Source organism: Ranitomeya variabilis, chromosome 3 (assembly GCF_051348905.1).
Source record: "Ranitomeya variabilis isolate aRanVar5 chromosome 3, aRanVar5.hap1, whole genome shotgun sequence".
NCBI lineage: Eukaryota > Metazoa > Chordata > Amphibia > Anura > Dendrobatidae > Ranitomeya > Ranitomeya variabilis.
In genome coordinates this window covers 86,783,631-86,806,986 of record NC_135234.1, presented here as the reverse complement: position 1 = coordinate 86,806,986, position 23,356 = coordinate 86,783,631, and the positions used below count along the sequence as shown (strand labels likewise).

The 23,356-nt window shown below is 42.7% G+C and overlaps 1 protein-coding gene across 2 annotated transcripts in view; it reads right to left on the bottom strand.

Annotated features, from left to right (window-relative positions):
* FAM222B (family with sequence similarity 222 member B) overlaps positions 1-23,356 on the bottom strand; it is a 173,124-nt gene that overhangs the window by 123,700 nt on the left and 26,068 nt on the right. For both annotated transcript variants that reach the window (XM_077294338.1, XM_077294333.1), the window contains exons 2-3: positions 8,981-9,110; positions 8,805-8,903 (exon numbers count right to left, since the gene is read on the bottom strand). The gene's annotated coding sequence lies outside the window, so the exon portion shown is untranslated. The remainder of the gene's footprint in view (positions 1-8,804; positions 8,904-8,980; positions 9,111-23,356) is intronic.

Here is a 23,356-nt window from a genome sequence, read left to right as displayed (position 1 = left end):
CGACCATTGATATAAGGATAGTTAGTTGTTATTGATCGTAACCATGGATACCTAATGGCCTGCACATGAGAAAAAGACGTAGCGAATCAGAAAAACTATACTATATTTCTAATTGGAGGTATTTGCTTATATTATTACACCTACTACATATTGGGATAGGATCTTGGAGATGGGAATACCCCTTTAAATATTGCCACCCCATTCTCCCCTATTCCTCAGACTAATTGGCTTGCACAAATAGAGGTTTGAGCAGATAATTTTATGTTTATTTTAAAACTTTTTGTGTTCTTATTTTGGTACAGAAAAAGATCACGTTAAAAAAAAAAACATGCAAATTGTGGCAGCTTTGGGCATTGCAAATTTTACAAGATAAAACACACAGAAAAACATTACTGTGTTTCAGCTGTAAAAACCATGCAATCTAAAACACCACCACCAAACTGTGCTGATTACCAGAAGAAATTATACAAGGTGTAAAAGCTATATAAAATGTCCAATGAACGACAGAACTTAAAGAAAACCCTTCACAAGGTCAAAAATATTTTTTTAATTTAAAATGTCATTAATTTTAGGGCTATTATTTATAGTGTTTACCAGGGGGTGTTGCTCATGGATAATAATGCAGAGCAGTTTATCGACTCACCCCCAGAGAATCCTGTGAGCAACACCCCATTGGTAAAAACTGTAAAAAATTGCAAATAAAAAGCCCATATTTCTGAAAGACAAACAAAAACAGAAAATTAAGGGGAGCAGGGTTAATAAAATAAGAGCACAAATTGGCTACTCTTGACCTCATAACAGGACCATTTTACAGAAAATCTGTTGGCAGGTTTTTTCCTATGTAATCTGAGAGCAGAATGATGTAGGTAGGGGCAGAGACCTCTATTCCAGCGATGTGTCATTTACTGGGCTGTGTGCTGTTGCAAATCCGTGTTTTATCAGCAGATCATCATTACAGGACTAGGTGTCTCATGCCTCCTAGTCAACTGCTCCGTGTAACTCTGCCATCACTGATTGGCAGGTTTTTCCCTATGCACAGTGTACACAGAAACCTGTCAATTAGTGGTGTGGGCGGGTTATGCAGGGCTCAGCATTCAGAGAACTGCAAGCTCTGCAGTAGATAAAACAGAGATTTTATCACAACTGTTGCATCCAGTAAACTAAGTGATACATTGTTGGAATCTGGGCCTCTCTCTAAAGAAACTGTGCTTTCAAGTAACTATTCAGAATAAGCTTTCCTGTGTGTGTACATGAGGAATAATACTATTTGACGGCTTGTGTTCTTACATGTTCTCATGGTGTGCAATCTGACATACCACATAAACCTCTTTTGTCTTCCAAAATAAGCAGACCGTTCTCTGTAATCTAACTTGTTTACTTATCAACAGATGTACAGTGGTAAAACAGATATACTTTGTGCAGGATAATGGAATTCAAGTACGATAATGCAGGAAACAAGACACACACACACGTAACTGGAAAACTTCTGGATCAAAAGTACCTTAACCCAGCATGTTTAATTTCTCCCACAATGCAACCGACTGCTTTACAGAAAAACAACATGTAATATAACTAAACGGCACCAGATTGTGCTATACCAGATTAGACGTCACTAACAGAGTATTACAGCTTATTAAAGTGACAACAGTAATTTAACCTTGTCATTTTTAATTTAACGGGCAGAACCCTGACCACTGTGTGACTTATGTCCTGAATTCATACCACTTTTCCCCTCTGCAAGCTCCATCAGTAACTTGCAATCTACTGGGAGATGGGGCAGAAGACGAGCTGCAGTGATCTCTCCCAGAGGCACAGAGAGGGGAATGCCTGCTCTTCATTCACCTTTTAGCTCTCAGAGCCAAGCTGCAGTAACATGGAGGACATTATACAGCAGAGCTCAGCTGTGTTGATCTGAATCAACCTCTGATGTGAGGTACAACACTTGTTACAGAGCTCTGCATGATGCTTTTCTGATTGCTGCTTACTCCCCTCTCCATAGAGGATAATGGGATGAGTCACATGACACCTGCAGTCTCCTCTAAGAAAGATAGGCTTGATCTGCTTTTTCACAGTGGATGGCGAGCTCAGGAGGTGGGGGAGGAGAAGAGATTGGATTTCTCTGCCAAGATACATTACAAAGTTTCTTATAAATCGCCTGTACTATTGATTTATGCAAACTTTGTTGCAAGTACAGTCTCTTTCTAATGTATTTATCCATGGTGATGAAATTGGATGTGCCGCCAAACACTCGCCTCACTTCGAAGAACCTGTAAAATGACCAGTTTCAACAATGTAGGACAAGCTTTATTTCCCTTACAACAATCCAACCAAAATTAATGACCAAATTATTGCATATCCAGCTAGCTTGACCTTCCACCCACACGACAAAGTGGATTACGTTGATTATTTTTGACTTTCAGTGCTATTAACCTAATTTTTTCAATTCACTTAATATGCATGAATAGAAAAACATCATGTCGATATACAAAAAAAAATAAAAATAAATAAAAGGATCTAATATAGTTACTGTATGTTGTACTTAAATCATGTTGCTATCAAGTGAATGTAAAAATCTGATAAATCCAAGCCTATGGGAGGAGGCAGAAGCTGCAGATGGCACGTCTAACAGGCTTGTTAGTTTTACATTGTGCAATGTCGTTTTGCAAAGCTTAAACCTCAAGTAAGATTACAAAAAGTAATTTGGTAAATGTTTAGGGATTTAGATTATTGGGAGTCAGCTACACCTTCCATAGAGAAAATTGCATTTTCTCCGTCTCGTCTCATGTCTGCATCTGGTTGTGTATTTCTCTACGCTGCATTGTGAAAACGAAGTTTACAGAACATATTGCAGGCAGACTCTTTCCATGGCGGAATATTCAGCACAGGAGCTAATTAATTTTATCTTTGTTCGCTCTGCGATTAGGCCTCATGGTAGGCCAAGCTGAACTGTGTGAAAAGACCCCAGAGATAAGATCGTTTCATCAATATGCTGGCTGACTCATGGGCACCGGTCCCCGGGCGCAGACATCTCCCCACTGAGAGCTTCCTACAGAAAAACCATTTGCACCTTTTACATCAATCAGTCTCTGCCCGGGCTGGAACATTCAGCGCATGCTACCGACTACAGAAATCAAGCATTCAACCAGCCATACCAACCCTGCCCGGGTCTTACACGCTGGTGCTCCTGGCCCTCGGCATACATAAAAACAGAACGTCCGACGACTGAAAAATAACGATTCTGATCACATCTGTACCGATATATGTAAAACCAGAAAATCATGGAAAAATTCCGAACTCAATACTTTGTGTGCACGGCAAGCCCAAAATGCCCTTTTTAGGCTTAGCTCATACTGAGCATTTTTGCTGCGTTTTTTTTTTTTTTCTGGCAGGAAAGACGCAGGTTTTGCAGCATTTTGGTGGTGTTTTTGGTGCTTTTTTTAATATTTAATTCAATGGTGAAAAATGATAAGACGCTATACGATATGACATGCTCTATGTTAAAACAAACAAAAAAAAAACAACAACAAGCAAAGCACAAAATACTGATGACAGAAAAAAAACAAAAAACAATGTGTATGCATGAGATTTTTGACATTTCATAGGCTTTTCTGGTACTGTAAAAAGCAGCTGAAAATTAGCATTAAAAAAAGTATAAAAAAAAAAACACCCAGTGTGAACTTAGCCTCAAGGGTTTGTATTAGGATTGGAAGTTAATTTGTAGGATAAAGGATACCTTGCTAATCAATGGGGGTCTCGCCAACAGGACCCACATTATCAATCTCAACAACCAGGCTCTGAGGACCCCCATGCATGCTCCATGGGATTGGCCGAGATGTCCAGGCACAGTATTCGCCTGTCTCTGGCATACTCATTGGGAATAAAGTGTACAAACCCTTTAAGAAATTTTGATTAAAAAAAATAATCATCCATTCAGGACCCTCATCTATCAGTGAGAGCGGAGAGCAGCTAAAAAGAGGCTCTCGAATTGGAGGACCGGTCATGTCACTTGTCACTCTCCACAAGGAAAGATGTTACTCCTTAGATCACGGACAGCCTATTAGTTAATCCTGCTGCGGTGCCATTAAAATTATCTGCTGCCAGGTTGTCCCACAGTTTACAGCGGCTCGCTTGGGGTCACTACTGTGGGACAATCTGCAGGCCAAAGAAAGAAGACCCCCAGCAATTAGTGGTTGAGGCGCGTTACGCCACCCAACTTGCATCATTAAACAAATGCTGATCTGTAGATATTTACAGCTTGGCGTTCATTTAATAGCCCATTTAGAAAGGCCGACCACGCCTAATGATGTGCACTGAATGATCTGAAGAGTTCGTTGAGTGCGCGTAGGCTGCCATTGATCGTGGCAGTGCACTTCCTGTTTATACAGAACCATGAGCTGCCGAGAAAAGATCATCTCACCCTACAATTGAGCATTTTGCTCAGTCAATCGAGTGATCTCCAGCCCGCTTAGACGGCACGGCAGAGCGTTCTTTCCTAGGAACACTCATTCATAATTTCACCACTCAAACAGTAGTTTCAGTAATTTTTGGGCATCATAGGACTTGGACCTCCACTATAAACAGTGCTTTTGAAGAGCTACAACATAGCAATGTTTAGTTACTCTTTAAGGCCTTCTACACACACTTACAAATTGTCCATTACACCGATCGGCAGCACGGCACCGATAGTCTACCAGACATGGCACCCAAGTCTATTGTGCCAAACTGTACACATTAAATCTGAGACATACAATTGTTTTTCACATTCCAGGATTTGTGCCATGTTATTCTGAAGATAATGCTTTTAAGGGAGAACAGCTATGTACAGTGGCATGTTAAAGTTTGGGCACCCCTGGTCAAAATTACTGTTAGGCTAGGTTCACACTGCGTTAACAGCAGCCCATTCAACACATGCAGTAGCGGGCTGCTGTTAACGCAAGTGCCGACATGACATCGCGCTAGCGCAGATAGAGCTAGCAGATGCTCTATCTGCGCTAGGGTGACGGACCCGGAAGCGCTGCAGCCCGCGTCCCAGAGTCCGTCACTCAATGACGGCACATCGCTAGCGCACTCCCATTGTGTGCGTGCGCTAGCGATGCGTCCGATAATGGACTGACTGGCGGTGTTAACGGACTGTGTTACACCGCGTTATGCCGTGGTGTAACGTAGTCTGTCTATCGGACACCTAAAATGCAATGTGAACCCAGCCTTAGGCAGGAGTCACACACAATGTATAAAAAATCTGTCCAATTTTGTCTGCAGAGAATCGCACAAATGTTCTACTTATGGTGATCCGTATGTCATCCGTGTGCAATGCCAGGATGCGTTTTTTCCTCAAAAAAGTATCCGTGTGTCATCCATATGGTGAGATTTTCTCACACACTTGCAAAGTGAGCAAATAATGGCTGAGCCAATTTCCTGTCACCTGCCCAATGCCTGAGAATATCTCGCAAGTCACACGCATGGTCAGTGTGCTGTGCGATTTTTTCTCGCACCCACAGACTTGCATTGGCGTTTCTCGGCTGAGATACGCGGACAATCGCAGCATGGCACGATTTCACTCGCAAGTATAATACGGACGAGAAAAAATGGATGATGGGAGTTGCCCCATAGATTAACATTGGTCCGAGTGCTATACGATATTTTATCGCTTAGCACTCGTCCGTATTACGCTGTAGTGTGACCGCGGCCTTATTGTGAACCGCTAATCAAGTTGAAGATGAAATGATTAGTGATGAGCGAATATACTCGTTGTTCGAGATTTCCCGAGCATGCTCGGGGGTCCTCCGAGTATTTTTTACTGCTTGGAGATTTAGTTTTTATTGCCGCAGCTGAATGATTTATATCGGTTAGCCAGCTTGATTACATGTGGGGATTCCCTAGCAACCAGGCAACCCCCACATGTACTTATGCTGGCTGACAGATGTAAATCATTCAGCTGAGGCGATGAAAACTAAATTTCTGAGCAATAAAAAATACTCGGACGACCCCTGAGCGTGCTCGGGAAATCTCGAGTAACGAGTATATTCGCTCATCACTAGAAATAATCTCCAAGAGGCCTAAAGTTACAGATGACACATTGCATTACTTTGCACTTTAGGAAAAAAAAAAGTTACATATTTCTCTTTTTGTAATTTTTAAATTGTAAAAGATTTAAATATTTAAAAAATTTTTTTTTGCCTAAAATACAAAGCAAATGTGTCATCTTTAACGTTAGGCCTTGTAGAGATCATTTGCTCTTCAACTTGCTTAATTGTTCACAATAACAGTAATTTTGACCAGAGGTGCCCAAACTTTTAACATTCCACTGTACATAGTGCTCAGCCACAGAGATACAATGTCTCTGTACAGCTCAGTGCATACAGCAACTTAAGGTATAAAAAAATATTGTATAAAACTAAATTTTAGACCGTTATTAAGAAATGCCCTGAATTGTCTCTTATACAAAAAAAAGAAGGCTGCGTTACAATTCATTCTGTATCATCCCCCAATCATTTATTTATACGTTGAGACATTTATGAAGATGAATTGTATATTGATAAAGCATTGTCCATAGCCGGCATATTACAGCTTTCACCCCGGGACGCACCATATAAATATCCTCACAAATGCATTTAGCATATTTTTAATGAATTCAACAAAAACTAATAAAATAATAACACACCCACAAAACAATCCTGACAACTATTACAATTAAAGTGTCCCTGTCTGGTCTATGCTAGAAGGGGGATGGTGGGTTAATGGATAGACTCTTTTCTACCATCTGATTCAGTATGGTACTGTTTGTTAGCCAATCCCCGCATGTGTCGAACAGCACCAAAACATGCAGCCACGGGGACTCGAACATATTATCTGAGCACGCCAAAGACACTCTGATAACACGATATCCGAGCACGTTCGCTCATCACTAATTGTTAATTGTTCTAAGCACATGAAACATTATGTTCTCAGCAGCACATATCCTGTTTAAAAAGAGGCGATGTGCTGCCGAGAGCTATTTTTTTTTTTTATCTACTTTAAAAATCATCTTACCCAATGAACGTTTTGGTCATGCATTGAGTTATTGACAGCCTGTTCAGACAAACTGATAATAGGGAAACAAGCGATCCTAGGAAAGCATGTTCCGGATTACCGGCCTCTCGATAGTTTTAAGGGTAAGTGCCCACGATCAGGAATAGCAGAGTTTTGGACGGAGCGCACTTGCGATGCGTTGTACAGTACAAGCATAGTGGATGTGATTCATAGAAATCCCACACCCACTGTGCTTCTACTTCATGCTGTGTATACTCACCCGCGTGCGGGTTTTTACGAGCTGCAGAATGTCAAATCGCTGCTACTTCCTGATTGTGGGAACGTAGCCTTACAGTGTGGGCAGAAATTGGAGTATTGCGCGAAAATTGGGTAATGTACAATCTCTATGCAGGTGGTGTCTTTTGTCCAAAGCAAATCCTTGATCTGCGTTGTCACCTGCCTGATCCTATCCCATTCCGGGGGCAAGACCCACATCTAATAAGACATTCATGGCAAATCCTGTGAATAAGCCATAAATATCTGACATATATTCCATTTAAAAGTTTTTGCCATGTAATCTGAGGGAAGCATGATGTAGAGACAGAGACTCGGATTCTAGTGATGTGTCACTTACTGGGCTGCTTGGTGCAGTTTTTATAGAATCCTGTTATCTCTGCTGTAGATGGAGCAGTGGTCAAAATGCTGATCTGAGCATAGCCTGTCATGTTCTCAATGGCAAGAGAACATAGCATCAGCATATCTAGGAACTAGCTCTTGGAAGATGGGAACTGAGCTGACCATGAACTAAACCTAACACACAACTAGCAGTGGCCGGGTAGCATGCCTACGTTGATTCTAGATGCCCAGCACCAGCCGGAGGACTAAATAATGCTAGCAGAGGAAAATATTAGTCCTAGCTCACCTCTAGAGAAATACCCCGAAAGGAGACAGAGGCCCCCCACATGTATTGGCGGTGAATTAAGATGAAATAACAAACGTAGTATGAAAATAGGTTTAGCAAATTTGAGGTCCACTTACTACATAGCAGAAGACAGAAAGGACACTTTCATGGTCAGCTGAAAACCCTATCAAAAGACCATCCAGAAATTACTTTAAAACTCTGGCATTAACTCATAACACCAGAGTGGCAATTCCTGTTCACAAGAGCTTTCCAGACACAGTAACGAAACTACAGCTGTGAACTGGAACAAAAATGCAAAAACAAAGATGGACAAGAGTCCAACTTATCTAGTAGTTGTCTAGGAGCAGGAACAAGCACAGAGAGGCTTCTGATAACATTGTTGACCGGCAAGCAACTAACAGAGCAGCAAGGTTATATAGCGACTCCCACATCTTGATGGGAACAGGTGAACAGAGAAGATGAAGACACCAGTTCAATTCCACCAGTAGCCACCGGGGGAGCCCAGAATCCAAATTCACAACAATAGCCCAGCCCACACCCCTGATTGGCAGCTTCCTGTGTACAGAGTCAGTAAACTGCCAATCTGTGGTGGGGGCGGAGTTGCAAAGATAAGCTGGACTGGCTTGCATGTGAGACCTAGTCCTCTAATGATAATATCCTACTGATAAAACACTGAGTGTATTGAAACTACAGCAAACTGCTGAGCAAGTGACACATTGCTGTAATCAGACTCTCTGCCATTACATTATGTTGCTCTCAGATTAAATAGCAAAAACCTGGCGGCGGATTCCCTTTAAGCTGAGAAATACAAATAAAGGCTATATTGTTTTTAATGGGATATTTTCTCCCTCTGGTCTGCCATTTTGTATTTTACCTCTCAATGTGTGATGGCTCCTGCAGAGAAGAAGGTGCGACAGCAGGTCGTGTAAGGCTTTTTAGATCAGCAGGGAGAGACTGTCAATTTTCAGAGAATCTGAAACAAACACACAAAAAAAACGAGAACAAGCACACAGGTAGGATACTAGAGCTTGATATTCTCTCTCTACTTACTGCCTCATTTTCACAGTGCTTTTGAAGAGCTGGAGGGGGGCATCGTTCACCCTTCTTAGGGATGCATAGTGGTTGAGTCTCCTTTGAGGTTTCCCTTAATAAAAAGTCCAATGTGTCTGGAATTGATGATCTATGAAATGATACAAAGATGCAAAGAATAATTATTACATTATTATACTTGTTTTTACTAATCAAGCACAAAGAAGCCATCAAGATGATAATTACCAACGTTTACAACATAAAATACAAAACATTTAAACCTCGACCAGAAATATCCTAAACCAGGGATGTCAAACTCAAATACAGAGGGACACAATTTAAAGCTTGGACAAAGTCTTCAGCTAACCTTAATATTTATATATATTAAAAAAAAAAAAAAAAGTCTACAAATGAAGAAGTTTTTCCTTATCAAATGTTTTTAATATGGAAACAAACTTAAAGGGGTTGTCAAACTAACAAAGTACATTTTAATTAATAGATCTTCGTATAAAATGTTGGAATAATATAATGTTATGTATGAGCAGTAAAAAGCATATGGCCCAATGGCCTAATTTAAATGTGCAATAACAAAGAATAAAAAACCTTAAATAATACAGATAAAGTAAGATTCAAACAAAAGTGCCCCCAAACACAGTATGATGACCCTTCTTTACCCCCCTTCTTCAATCCCTCAGGCAAAGAATGGTGACCCTATCACAGTATGATTCTCCAACTGTAATCCTTACACAGCCCTCCATACTGTATAATGGGCCTCACACAGTGCTCCATACAGTATAATGGGCCCCACACAGTGCTCCATACAGTATAATGGGCCCCACACAGTGCTCCATACAGTATAATGGGCCCCACACAGTGCTCCATACAGTATAATGGGCCCCACACAGTGCTCCATACAGTATAATGGGCCCCACACAGTGCTCCATACAGTATAATGGGCCCCACACAGTGCTCCATACAGTATAATGGGCCCCACATAGTGCTCCATACAGTATAATGGGCCCCACATAGTGCTCCATACAGTATAATGGGCCCCACAAAATGCTCCATACAGTATAATCTCTCTAAATAAAAAAAAACTCACCTCTGCCCGTTCCCGCACTGCTCCCATCATTGCTTTCAACTTTATCTAAATCTAGGATGCTGATATAGTTGAAAGTGTGATGCCAGGTGGGAGAACCGCCTGGCATCGCAGACCAAGTATACTAGGAGGACCCGCCCAGCATCGCAAGCCAAATATACTCGGGGGACCCATCCACCGTCGCAGGACAAATATACTCATACAGTTGCATGTAAAAAGTTGGGCACCCCTGGTCAAAATTACTGTTATTGTGAACAGTAAAGCAAGTTGAAGATTAAAGTATCTTCAAAGATGACAGATATCTATATACATATAATTGTCTAAGGGGTACTTATTATTATTATTATTATTATTATTTATTGTTATAGCGCCATTTATTCCATGGCTCTTTACATGTGAGGAGAGGTATACATAATAAAAACAAGTACAATAATCTTAAACAATACAAGTCATAACTGGTACAGGAGGAGTGAGGACCCACCCCGCGAAGGCTCACAATCTACAAGGGATGGGTGAGAATACAGTAGGTGAGGATAGAGCTGATCGTGCAGCGGTTGGTTGATCGGTGGTTACTGCAGGTTGTAGGCTTGTCGGAAGAGGTAGGTCTTCAGATTCTTTTTGAAGGTTTCGATGGTAGGCGAGAGTCTGATGTGTTGTGGTAGAAGGTTCCAGAGTAGGGGTGATGCGCAAGGAAATCTTGTATACGATTGTGGGAAGAGGAGATAAGAGGGGAGTAGAGAAGGAGATCTTGTGAGGATCGGAGGTTGCGTGTAGGTAAGTACCGGGAGACAAGGTCACAGATGTATGGAGGAGACAGGTTGTGGATGGCTTTGTACGTCATGGTTAGGGTTTTGTACTGGAGTCTCTGGGCAATGGGGAGCCAGTGAAGGGATTGACAGAGGGGAGAGGCCGGAGAATAGCGGGGGGACAGGTGGATTAGTCGGGCAGCAGAGTTTAGAATAGATTGGAGGGGTGCGAGAGTGTTCGAGGGGAGGCCACAGAGCAGGAGGTTGCAGTAGTCGAGGCGAGAGATGAGGGCATGGACTAGGGTTTTTGCAGATTCTTGGTTGAGGAATGAACGGATTCGTGAAATATTTTTGAGTTGAAGTCGGCAGGAAGTGGAAAGGGCTTGGATATGTGGTTTGAAGGAGAGATCAGCGTCAAGGATAACCCCGAGGCAGCGAGCTTGTGGGACTGGGGAGAGTGGGCAGCCATTTACTGTAATGAGTACTTCCGTCTTTCTGTCCTCAACTTCCGTCACGGAAATCCCGCGTCGCTGATTGGTCTCGCCAGCTGCCTGTCATGGCTGCCGCAACCAATCAGCGACAGGCACAGTCCGATTAGTACCTCCCTACTCCCCTGCAGTCAGTGCCCGGCGCCTGCTCCATAATCCCCTCCAGTCACCGCTCACTCAGGGTTAATGGCAGCGGTAACGGGCCGCGGTGTTACGCACTCTGTTACCGCTGCTATTAACCCTGTGTGTCCCCAACTATTTACTATTGATGCTGCCTATGCAGAGGCGATGTTTAGTGAAATAGCCGAGATTAGGACCGAGGGTATACATCTATCCGGGTCTGGACATCGGTGTTAAGGAATGCCCTGTAAATAGTAGTGCGTGTGCTCCCCGTGACACACAGATCCTCAACAAGATGGAGGTGCGTTTCATCTAGTCTGGGGGATTTGGGCATGCGCAGAAGTGATGCTCAATAAAGCAGCCGGGATGAGTACCGGGCGTTACTTCGGGGAGGTATTGAATAATGTTTAACCACAGTATGGGGAGATGAGCGCCATCTATATAAGACTTGAGGAGCGGGGTAATTTTTGTTTTATTTTACATATTTTGAGGTACGGAACACTATTTTGACCCGATTAGGATCCCGTTGGATCATTGAGGGGGCGTGGCCTATTCAGGCGCGCACATTTGATGTGGGCTTTTTAAACTCACATATGGTCACCGCCGGCTTATGCCTTACATCAATGGAGCATCCGGCATCATGAATATCACTTCCTCCTGATGAACCGTGAGAGCGGGGAAACGCGTCGGGGAGATACTGACACACGCTAAGTGACCCTAATTATGTATTGATAAAATCCTTTTCTGGCATGTATTGGGCCTTTGGTTGCTGTTTGGCTATTGATTTGACCCAATTGATTATGTATCGTTGATGACTTTGGGACCATTACGACTATTATTTGATACCTTGTTGATATATTACAGGGTATTATAAGTGCATTTTTTGCTGTGTGTTTGGAATGTTTATATTATGTGGAGGTACCTATATAGGTCCAATTGATTCTATATTTGGTTATTTGGCTGTTTTTTCACCACTGCTCTTTACTATATTGTTTTCCCACCTGTAGTGTGAGGGATACTGCAGGGGAGAAAGGGTCAGCCGACGTAGAGTGGGGGTGCCAAAAAATCGTTTCTTAGGGCGCCAACTCCCACAGCAAGGCAGGCGTGAGTAGTAGGTGTATTTAGGACCATAATAGGTTTATATATATATGGGTGACCTTTTTGTCCATATTTGTGGTATCCATGTCTAGTTTTTATATTGGGTCTGGGTTTTATATTGAATAGAAATAAAAAATGAAGTTTTAAGGGATTATATGTACGCACACTCGAGTTTGATTCCTATATATATTGCTTTTTGAGTATTTTGAAGTCTAGCCACAGATTTTCAATGATGTTCAGATCAGGGGACTGTGAGGGCCATTGAAAAACCTTCAGCTTGTGTCTTTTGAGGTAGTCTATTGTGGATTTTAATGTGTTTAGGATTAGTGATGAGCGAATATACTCGGTACTAGAGATTTCCCAAGCACGCTCAGGTGTCCTCTGAGTATTTTTTAGTGCTCGGAGATTTAATTTTCAGCGCCGCAGCTGAATGATTTACATCTGTTAGCCAGCATAAGTACATGTGGGGATTCCGTAGCAACCAGGCAACCCCCACATGTACTTATGCCGGCTAATAGCTGTAAATCATTCAGCTGAGGTGAGGAAAACAATCTCCGAGCACTAAAAAATACTCGGAGGACACCCGAGCATGCTCGGGAAATCTTGAGCAACGAGTATATTCGCTCATCACTATTTAGGATCATTATCCATTTGTAGAAGCCATCCTCTTTTCAAACTTCCACTTTTTTTCACATGGTGTTATGTTTGCATCAAGAATTTCTTGAAATTTAATGGAATCCATTCTTCCCTCTGAAATGTTCCCCGTGTCATTTGCTACAATACAACCACAAAGCATGATTAATGGTTGGCGAGATGCTCTTTTCCTGAAATTCTATGCTCTTTTTTCAACACAAATACCTTTGATCATTGTGGTCAAATAGCATTTTACTCTCATCAGTCTTTAGGATTTGTTTACAAAAATTAATCAGGTTTATTCAGATGTTCTTCTTTTGCATACGTCTGATGCTGAATTTTATGATGAGGTTGCAGGGGAGGTTTTCTTCTGATGACTATTTGTGCAGGTGCCTCTGAACAGAAGAAAAATGAACCACAACTCCAGAGTCTGCTAAATATTTCTGAAGTTTTTTTTTGCAGTCAATTGGGGGATCCGATTTGCCTCTCTAGCAATCCTACAAGCAGCTCTCACTGAAATTTTGCTTGGTATTCTAGACCTTATCTTTACCTCCACTGCTCCAGTTAACTGACATTTTTTAATTACATTTCAAACTGAGGAAATGGTAACTTGAAAACGCTTTGCTATGTTCTTATAGCCTTCTCCTGCTTTGTGGGTGTGAACGATGGGGGGGATTACAATCCTACTGAAAGCATGTGTTCCTGTAACTGGACACCTGGCTCAGGAGGTGGTCCAGCCATACTAGCTAGTATCCAAGCTCCTACAACTCTAGGAATTCATAAGGAGAATATGGACTTATCGTACGTCCTAGCCACACACCGGTTACATTTTCAAGATCTGTGGAATGGGTCGAGCGCCTTCCAGGGTCTCGATCCACTTTAGCACCCCAGGGGAGATACGTAGAATGGCTAGTAGAAGCCAAGTAGCAAAGTTGTGTTTGGTCTCAACACATAGCAGAGGCCCAGCTGGATTAGATGGCGCAAAAACAGCCTCACTCGGATCGTCGATTACGGATTCATGACTAATCTTAGGTTTTGGAGTTTTTAGCTGCTAGATGCAAGAGGAGGGGATTTAGGTCCAGCCCATTAGGCAGAAGGGGAGTGACACCAAGAGGTTATATGCTCATGTAAATCCTATATAGAGGCAAAGCACACGCAGTGAATATATTGTTCGGTGACCAATATTTACAGCTGCACTAATCCTTAGTATGACGGGTTCAGCGTCAAAATCATGAAAATCATATCAAGAAGAAATAGCACCAAAGAACCAATTATAAAAGATTAAAGCTTGAAAGAACATATAAAACATGTATAAACACAGGTAGTGGGGTGAGGACAATGGTAAGCCAAAGAATGGAACCACAACTCAGACAGGTAACAAACAGGCAGAGTAGACAGGTTGTGGATAGCTCAAAAGTGCAAGTGCACTGTGCAAATAAACCAGCCCATGGACATAGTGAAAATATTCGTATGTAAGACTCAATGGTACTTAGGTAGCGATAAGAGTCCAACAGGGCTGTTTATAGGGTTAAATAAATGCGCTGAGCAAAACGTGAAAGCAAGAGGGGTAAATGAGTGCCTGGTGTTACTCAAGGGTTGCGATGCCACAGCACCAACGCGTGTTTCGGTGCAGTGCCTTCTTCTTCTGGGGAAGTCACACGAGCATATTTCCCGGGCCATCTACATGCCGCAAAACCCGGACTGACAGCAGGTTTTTCCAACCTGTTTTTTACAGCCTCTGAGACACATATGAGGCTATAATTTCAGGCCTGGAGACCGCCCTGAAAATATTTCAGGAATAAATTATTTAACTCCAAAAACTCTGTGAACATGGTCCTATTCAGTGGAACCAAGTCATGGCCACTACCAATCTTCTAGAGGTGTTGGCTCCTGGTCACACTTGAGTACAAGGTACAGGATATAGATAGTAAAAGACAAAAATGTCACTACCAAATGTACAACAAAATCCACATGAGTCACATGCACATTTGGCAGAGATTCACAGCAGAACTCGGCACTGCACGGATGTGAAATTTTAGGGCGGAGGATTTATATCCTGCATCGCAGGCCAGTTTCTACGAAGAATCTTTATTGCGCATCACGTGTAGGTGAGATATGGCACAATGTCAGATACAATGCTGCTACTGTAAGAAGCTGCTTTCTGCTCTGAAAATCGAAAGCACCTGCTCTTTTAGGTGCGGATTTTCAGCGTTTTTTCACCACCCATTACTTTCAATGGGTGAAAATGCTGAAAAAAAAACCTCTGAAAGAAGGGAGATGCTCTATCGTGCAAAAAAACATGCAAAGCCCAAAATACGGATGGCAAAAAAAAAAAAGCTGTGTGCATGAGCTTTCTGAAATCTCATACTTTGCTTGTATGGTAAAACGCAGCGGAAAATTTGCAGAAAAAACGCCTAGTGTGTGCACACATTCAGCACTTGCAGCAGTAAAATCTGAGGCAAATACTGATGTACTGGCAGGAACAACGCAGCATAAAATACATACTTTTTTAAAGTTTTTTTGCATGTGTTTTTCTGATTACTGGACAAAATCTTCAAAAAAAAAAAAATGGAGAAAGATTTGACCTGCTTAGATTTAAATCTGATAGGAAAAAGTAAGAAAGGAGACTTCAGGCATCTCATTTAGTTTGCTAGTACTAGGATATCCTACAAGTTTTATGACAAATCTGCACAGAAAAAAAAGCGCCAAAAAAGGAAGGTATGCACAGATCCTTAAACACTGGCGTGAATGTACTCTAAGGCCGGGGTCACACATGCGTGTTTTACGGACGTAAGAGAGCAGAAACTACGTCCGTAAAACTCGCATTACATACGGCACAATTATTCTCTATGGCCCAGCTCCTATCAGCCGTATATTACGGATCCGTAATATACGGCTTTCTACGGCCGTACAAAATCGCAGCATGCTGCGTTTGTCAGCGTATTGCGCAAAAAAAAAAAAAATCGCCAATGAAAGTCTATGGGGGCGAGAAAAATACGGATTCCACACGGACCAGCAGTGTGACTTGCGAGAAATACGCAGCGGTGTTAGTGAAAAGTCGGTAATTCAATTGCCGGCTTTTCATTTCTCCTTCACAAACCCGACAGGATATGAGACATGATTACATACAGTAAACCATCTCATATCCCCCTTTTTTTTGCATATTCCACACTACTAATGTTAGTAGTGTGTATGTGCAAAATTTCAGCGCTGTAGCTGCTAAAATAAAGGGTTAAATGGCGGAAAAAATTGGCGTGGGCTCCCGCGCAATTTTCTCCGCCAGAGTGGTAAAGCCAGTGACTGACGGCAGATATTAATAGCCTAGAGAGGGTCCATGGTTATTGGCCCCCCCTGGCTACAAACATCTGCCCCCAGCCAGCCCAGAAAAGGCACATCTGGAAGATGCGCCTATTCTGGCACTTGGCCACTCTCTTCCCACTCCCTGTAGCGGTGGGATATGGGGTAATGAAGGGTTAATGCCACCTTGCTATTGTAAGGTGACATTAAGCCAGATTAATAATGGAGAGGCGTCAATTATGACACCTATCGATTATTAATCCAATTGTTTGAAAGGGTTAAAAAACACACACACATGATTTAAAAGTATTTTAATGAAATAAACACAGCGGTTGTTGTAATAATTTATTGTTCTCTCAATCCATCAGGAACACCCTCGCTTGGCAAAATAATAAACGCACAAGATACATACCTTCTGATGTCCTATCACGTCCAACGAGGTAATCCATCTGAAGGGGTTAACTAATTTTACAGGCACGAGCTGCGATAAACCACTCGCTCGTGTCTGTAATCCCCGAGTGCTGAATGGAAAGCAGTGATCTATACTTACATTGAGTCGCGGTGATGCGCCCCTGCTGGATGTTCTCATGAACTGCAGCCTGGGAACTTTTTCCCACGCTCCAGGTCATATGAGGACATCCACCAGGGGGCGCATCACCGCGACTGAAGGAAATGTAGGTCAATGACCTACATTTCCTTCACCGCGACTGAAGGAAATGTAGGTCAATGACCTACATTTCCTTCATTCGCCGGGGATTACAGGCACGGAGCACAGCTGCATTTGCAGGGCTCCTGCCTGTAAAATATTTTAACCCCTTCAGATGGATTACATCGTGGGACGTGACGGTTCAGCTGAGGGTATGTATCTTGTGCGTTTATTATTTTGCCAAGCGAGGGCCTGCAAATGGATTGAGAGAGCAATAAATTATTAAAGCAACCGCTGTGTTTATTTCATTAAAATACTTTTAAATCATGTGTGTGTGTTTTTTAACCCTTTCAGACAATTGGATTAATAATGGATAGGTGACATAATTGACGCCTCTCCATTATTAATCTGGCTTAATGTCACCTTACAATATCAAGGTGGCATTAACCCTTATTACCCCATATCCCACCGCTACAGGGAGTGGGAAGAGAGTGGCCAAGTGCCAGAATAGGCGCATCTTCCAGATGTGCCTTTTCTGGGGTGGCTGGGGGCAGATGTTTTTAGCCACGGGGGGGCCAATAACCATGGACCCTCTCCTGGCTATTAATATCTGCCCTCAGTCACTGGCTTTACCATTCTGGCGGAGAAAATTGCGCGGGAGCCCACGCCAATTTTTTCCGCCATTTAACCCTTTATTTTAGCAGCTACAGCGCTGAAATTTTGCACATACACACTACTAACATTAGTGTGGAATATGCAAAAAAAATGGGGATATGAGATGGTTTACTGTATGTAAACCATGTCTCATATCCTGTCGGGTTTGTGCAGGAAAAATGAAAAGCCGGCAATTGAATTACCGACTTTTCACAGATATCGCGCTGAATGACATCTAAATACAGAATATATATATGTGTCTCAATGACACATATATATATATATATATATACACTGTATATATGTTTTCCCGAACATTTGAGCACGTAAATCCATTAGATGTCGGTTTTGCAAGCCTGCGCGAAAATCTCGCAGTACGGATGCCATACGGATTACATACGGAGGATGCCATGCGCAAAATACGCTGACACACCCTGACTACGGATCAATATTTTGGGAACATTTCTCCGTATTACGGCCGTAGTACGGACGTATAATACGTGGCGTATTGTCTTACGCCAAGTGTGACCCCAGCCTAAGGCCACGTTCAGTATTTGGTCAGTATTTTACCTCAGTATTTGTTCCACTCCTGGTTTTGGCTTACAATCAGAGGAAAACTATAATAGAAACAAGTCACCACTTCTGCATTTATCACCCACTCCTGGTTTTGGCTTACAAATACTGATGTAAAATACTGACCGAATACTGAACGTGTGAAAATAGCCTAAGAAGGAGAGTGGTATAAAACACGTTTGCCCATTTGTAGGACACGCCAAAGGAGATCCATCCTCCATGTCATTATACGCACATTTCATTGTAATGGGCCCTAATCTCCAGGGCTGTGAAGTCGGAGCCCATTTTGGTGGAGTCGGAGTCGGTGTCATGGAAATTGAGGAGTCGGAGGTTTGGCTTACCGACTCCACAGCCATGCTAATCTCGTACAGTCTTAATGCATTTATCATGATAGGCGCAAAAGCTGGAAGTGCAAAGCTTTATTTTCCCATGATTGTTGGGGGCCGTAGAGGAGACAGAGCACTACAGAATACACACAGTAATATATTATTAGAAAAGATATACCGCTACGCAGCATTTCCTGTGCGCACTAGATGGAGACCATAAATCACAGCCATGTCTGTGCGGCCTATAATTTTCTAGAGCGATATAATATTTCCGCTAAGGACACTGTACAATTCCCAGCCCCGTCAGCCATCCACATGAAAGGTCAGGCTACATCCCTTCAGTATCACAGCGAGGAAACAAACACGGACTTATCAGAGACCTCTGACATTCACCGAAGCCCCCATGTTTGTCAAAACAGCAGACGGACACCCGGCTGCAAAAAAAGAAGGGTTTACGCTCCATGCGCTATTTAACCCCACTCATGCTGCACTAAAACCGCCTCACTTGTGTCAGAACGGGGGGATAGCTCAATGTGCTGATGAAAGTCTGATGATTAGGAAGTAAAAAAAAAAAAAAATTAAAAATAAAATCACAACTCACTTATAGGAAATGAAAATAAAATCATTTCTAGAAGCATAAATTGTACAGTATATTATGAAGTGTCAAATTACAGAAAACGACAATACTAATGAAAAAATAATCTCTTTACTCTATATTGGCTCTTGATTTATTGACCCCAGTGAGCGGGTCTGCAATGCGATTGTATGAACCTGCCGTTAGATTCATGCTGCTCAAACCCTAGGCAGCAGGAATTAGAGCCTTCGCCTCCCGAAAATGATGCATTACAGTCTATGGACCCGTCGGCGCATGTGTCCTGACCCCGTTTTTAGAGGGATTTCGGATATATGCCCCGACGGGGACACAGAAAGCAATGTGAAAGCACCTGTACTGTTTTCTTTATGGAGACCACCAAACTGGTGTACGGAGACTTTCAGGCCAGACAATGCTTCAGGAAAAAATAAGCAAAGGCAAATTAGTTAATCTTCAAGATAAAGACAGATGATACGGAGCTGAGAGCAGGCAGCGTCTTCTCCAGAATCAACCCAATATGACAGGATGTGAAATTCCCACTATTTGGCCATGTGCACACGTTCAGGATTTTTCGCGTTTTTTTTCGCTATAAAAACGCAAAAAAAACGCTTACATATGCCTCCTATTATTTACAGGGTATTCCGCATTTTTTGTGCAAATGTTGCATTTTTTTTCCGCGAAAAAAATCGCATCGCGGAAAAAAAAGCAACATGTTCATTAACAATGCGAAATTGCGGGGATTCCGCACACATAGGAGTGCATTGATCTGCTTACTTCCTGCACGGGGCTATGCCCACCATGCGGGAAGTAAGCAGATTATGTGCGGTTGGTACCCAGGGTGGAGGAGAGGAGACTCTCCTCCACGGACTGGGCACCATATAATTGGTAAAAAAAAAAAAAATTAAAATAAAAAATAGTGATATACTCACCCTCTGATGGCCCCCGAAGTGTTCCCGCCTCTCCGGTGCATGCTCTCTCTTCCGTTCCTATAGATGGTGTGGTTCAGGACCTGTGATGACGTCGCTGTCTTGTGATTGGTCGCGTGACCGCTCATGTGACTCATGCGACCAATCACAAGCCGCGACGTCATCGAAGGTCCTGAACCACACCGGCATCTATAGGAACGGACGCCGCTGAGGAGATTGGCTGTCTGCAGAGGGTGAGTATAACCATTTTTTAATTTTTAAACATTCTTTTACTATAGATGCTGCATAAGCAGCATCTATAGTAAAAAGTTGGTCACACTTGTCAAACAGTATGTTTGACAAGTGTGACCAACTTGTCAGTCAGTTTTCCAAGCGATGCTACAGATCGCTTGGAAAACTTTAGCATTCTGCAAGCTAATTACGCTTGCAGAATGCTAAAAAAAAAAAAAAAAACCGCGAAAAAAACGGAAAAAAAACGCAAAAAAAAAAAATATGCGGATTTCTTGCAGAAAATTTCCGGTTTTCTTCAGGAAATTTCTGCAAGAAATCTGGACGTGTGCACATACCCTTTAGGCTATGTGCACACGTCAGGATTTCTAGCAGAAATTTTCCTGACAAAAACCGGACATTTCTGCCAGAAATCCGCATGCGTTTTTTCACGCGTTGACGCATTTTTGTGCGTTTTTCCAAAATGCATAGAATTGCAGGAAAAACGCAGAAAATCCGCAAAATTAATGAACATGCTGCTTTTTTTTTTACCGCGATGCGTTTTTTTTTCGCAGAAAAAAAAAGCACCATGTGCACAAAACATGCAGAATGCATTCTAAATGATAGGATGCATAATGTATGCATTTTTAATGAGTTTTTATAGCGTTTTTATTGCGAAAAAAACGCGAAAAAACCTGAACGTGTGCACATACCCTTAGGGTTTCACAGAACCCTAGACCATATTGGTTCTACATGACAGCTGGATCAAGGTTCTGCGAATTTCTTCAGCTGCCGCTTGAATGCTGGCATCCTGGGATCCTAATTTACAAAACGTTGGCAACACTTCTTATCCCGATTTAGTGGTGTATATTTTAGTTGTGGTGCTGCAGCCAGAATAGATTGTTTGTGCTGTCCTAGAGATTTGTAAATCTAATCCCTAGAAGGCTTCTCCTACTAGAGTCCTGGATGACAGTGTTGGGAGACTTATGGGCAATGTTCCGTAGGGGGAGGGGACTGCAAATATTGATTCTCCTCCAGAAGATTTCTTCTTTTTGGTGGGAGATGGTTACAGATACAAAAAAAAAAATGGTTAAAGGCTGAGTCACACAACGATATCGTTAACGATATCGTTGCAACGTCACGCTTTTGGTGACGTAGCAACGATCCCACTAATGATCTCGTTATGTGTGACAGCGACCAATGATCAGGCCCCTGCTGGGAGATCGTTGGTCGTTGGGGAATGATCAGGACCATTTTTTGGTCGCTGATCACCCGCTGGATCGGCGTGTGTGACGCCGATCCAGTGATGTGTTCACTTGTAACCAGGGTAAATATCGGGTTACTAAGCGCAGGGCCGCGCTTAGTAACCCGATATTTACCCTGGTTACCATTGTAAAAGTTAAAAAAAAACCAGTGCATACTCACATTCTGATGTCTGTCACGTCCCCCGCCGGCGTCCACAGGGTTAAAACTGCTATCGGCAGGAGCGCTGCTAATGCACGCGCTGCTGCCTAGAGCTTCTCTGCAGTGTGTTTTTTTTTTTTTTTTACTTTTACAATGGTAACCAGGGTAAATATCGGCTTACTAAGCGCGGCCCTGCACTTAGTAACCCGATGTTTACCCTGGTTACCCGGGTGCTGCAGGGGGACTTCGGCATAGTTGAAGACAGTTTCAACGATGCCGAAGTCGTTCCCCTGATCGTTGGTCGCTGGAGAGAGCTGTCTGTGTGACAGCTCCCCAGCGACCACACAACGACTTACCAACGATCACGGCCAGGTCGTATCGCTGCTCGTGATCACTGGTAAGTCATTTAGTGTGACTCCAGCTTTAGACGCTGACATACAAGGTAGCTACCTCCTAGAAAGCCAGCTCTCTTCCTCTTGCGGTGGGAGCAGATTTGTATACCTTTTTTCTTGGAAGCTTTGACTGATCTAGAACAGTGACCTCAAGGAGAAACAACCCCCACAGACCTCTTACCTAGCCAACCAGTACCCAAGTATGCACCAAGGAGAAAAGCCCCGAAAGTTATCTACAGATGGGTTTCATCATTTAGAAGACTCCGATTTTTCTATATATCCTCAGTGATGTGGGCCAGGCCCATTAGGTTACGTGCAGATGATCAGTAAACGCTGCGGGTTGGATGCTGCGTGCTTTTGCAGCATCCAACCCGCAGCATCTAGAAGTTACAGCATAGTGGATGGGATTTTAAGAAGTCCCATGCCCACTATGCGGCTGCCCCTGCGGATACGGACATGCGGCGCGTCTCTCCAGGCCGCAGCATGTCAATTTCTCTTGCCGAGGCGTTCGATTGCACAAGAGAAAATTTCACCCATAGAATGTGTTGGATGTGGTTATTCTGCACGGTCCAGTGATCACATGCGGATTCACCTGCATTCAATAGACGGCAGCGCTTTGGATGCAGTGAACATGTGCTACGTCCAAAGCGCTGCCGGTTCCGGATCATCTGCACATTACCTCAATGATTTGATTTATAGGTGGCACTACAGAGTCCGCTTTTTACTCATGGAGTAGAACTTTAAAGAAACAGTCAAAGTAAATGTTACGAGGCACAAGACAGACAAAGTGCCATGAGAACGTATTGGAAGAGGTAAGTAAATACCATGGCTGCTCATGTTATAATTACACAGCATCATTGTAAGGCCACATTCACACGCTCAGTATTTAACATACGGAGTTAAAATAATGAACGTGCGAGTATGGCCTAACCGTCGTTATGGGGGAACTGCTGCTAACATGGTTATCAGTTTCATACATTGAAATTTGGGCAAATAGAGTTGGTATCCTCAATGCCAGTAAGACACCACTTGTTGCCATGAGCATATCACATCCCCCTGGAAGACCTGGAGATAGACGATCACATCAGATAATGAATCACACATCTTTTTAGAGATGGCTTTCTCTTTGTGTCCCATATTACAGTAAATGGATTTAATTTCTTTTGGTGCTGAAGAGATTAACGACCCTTTCTATG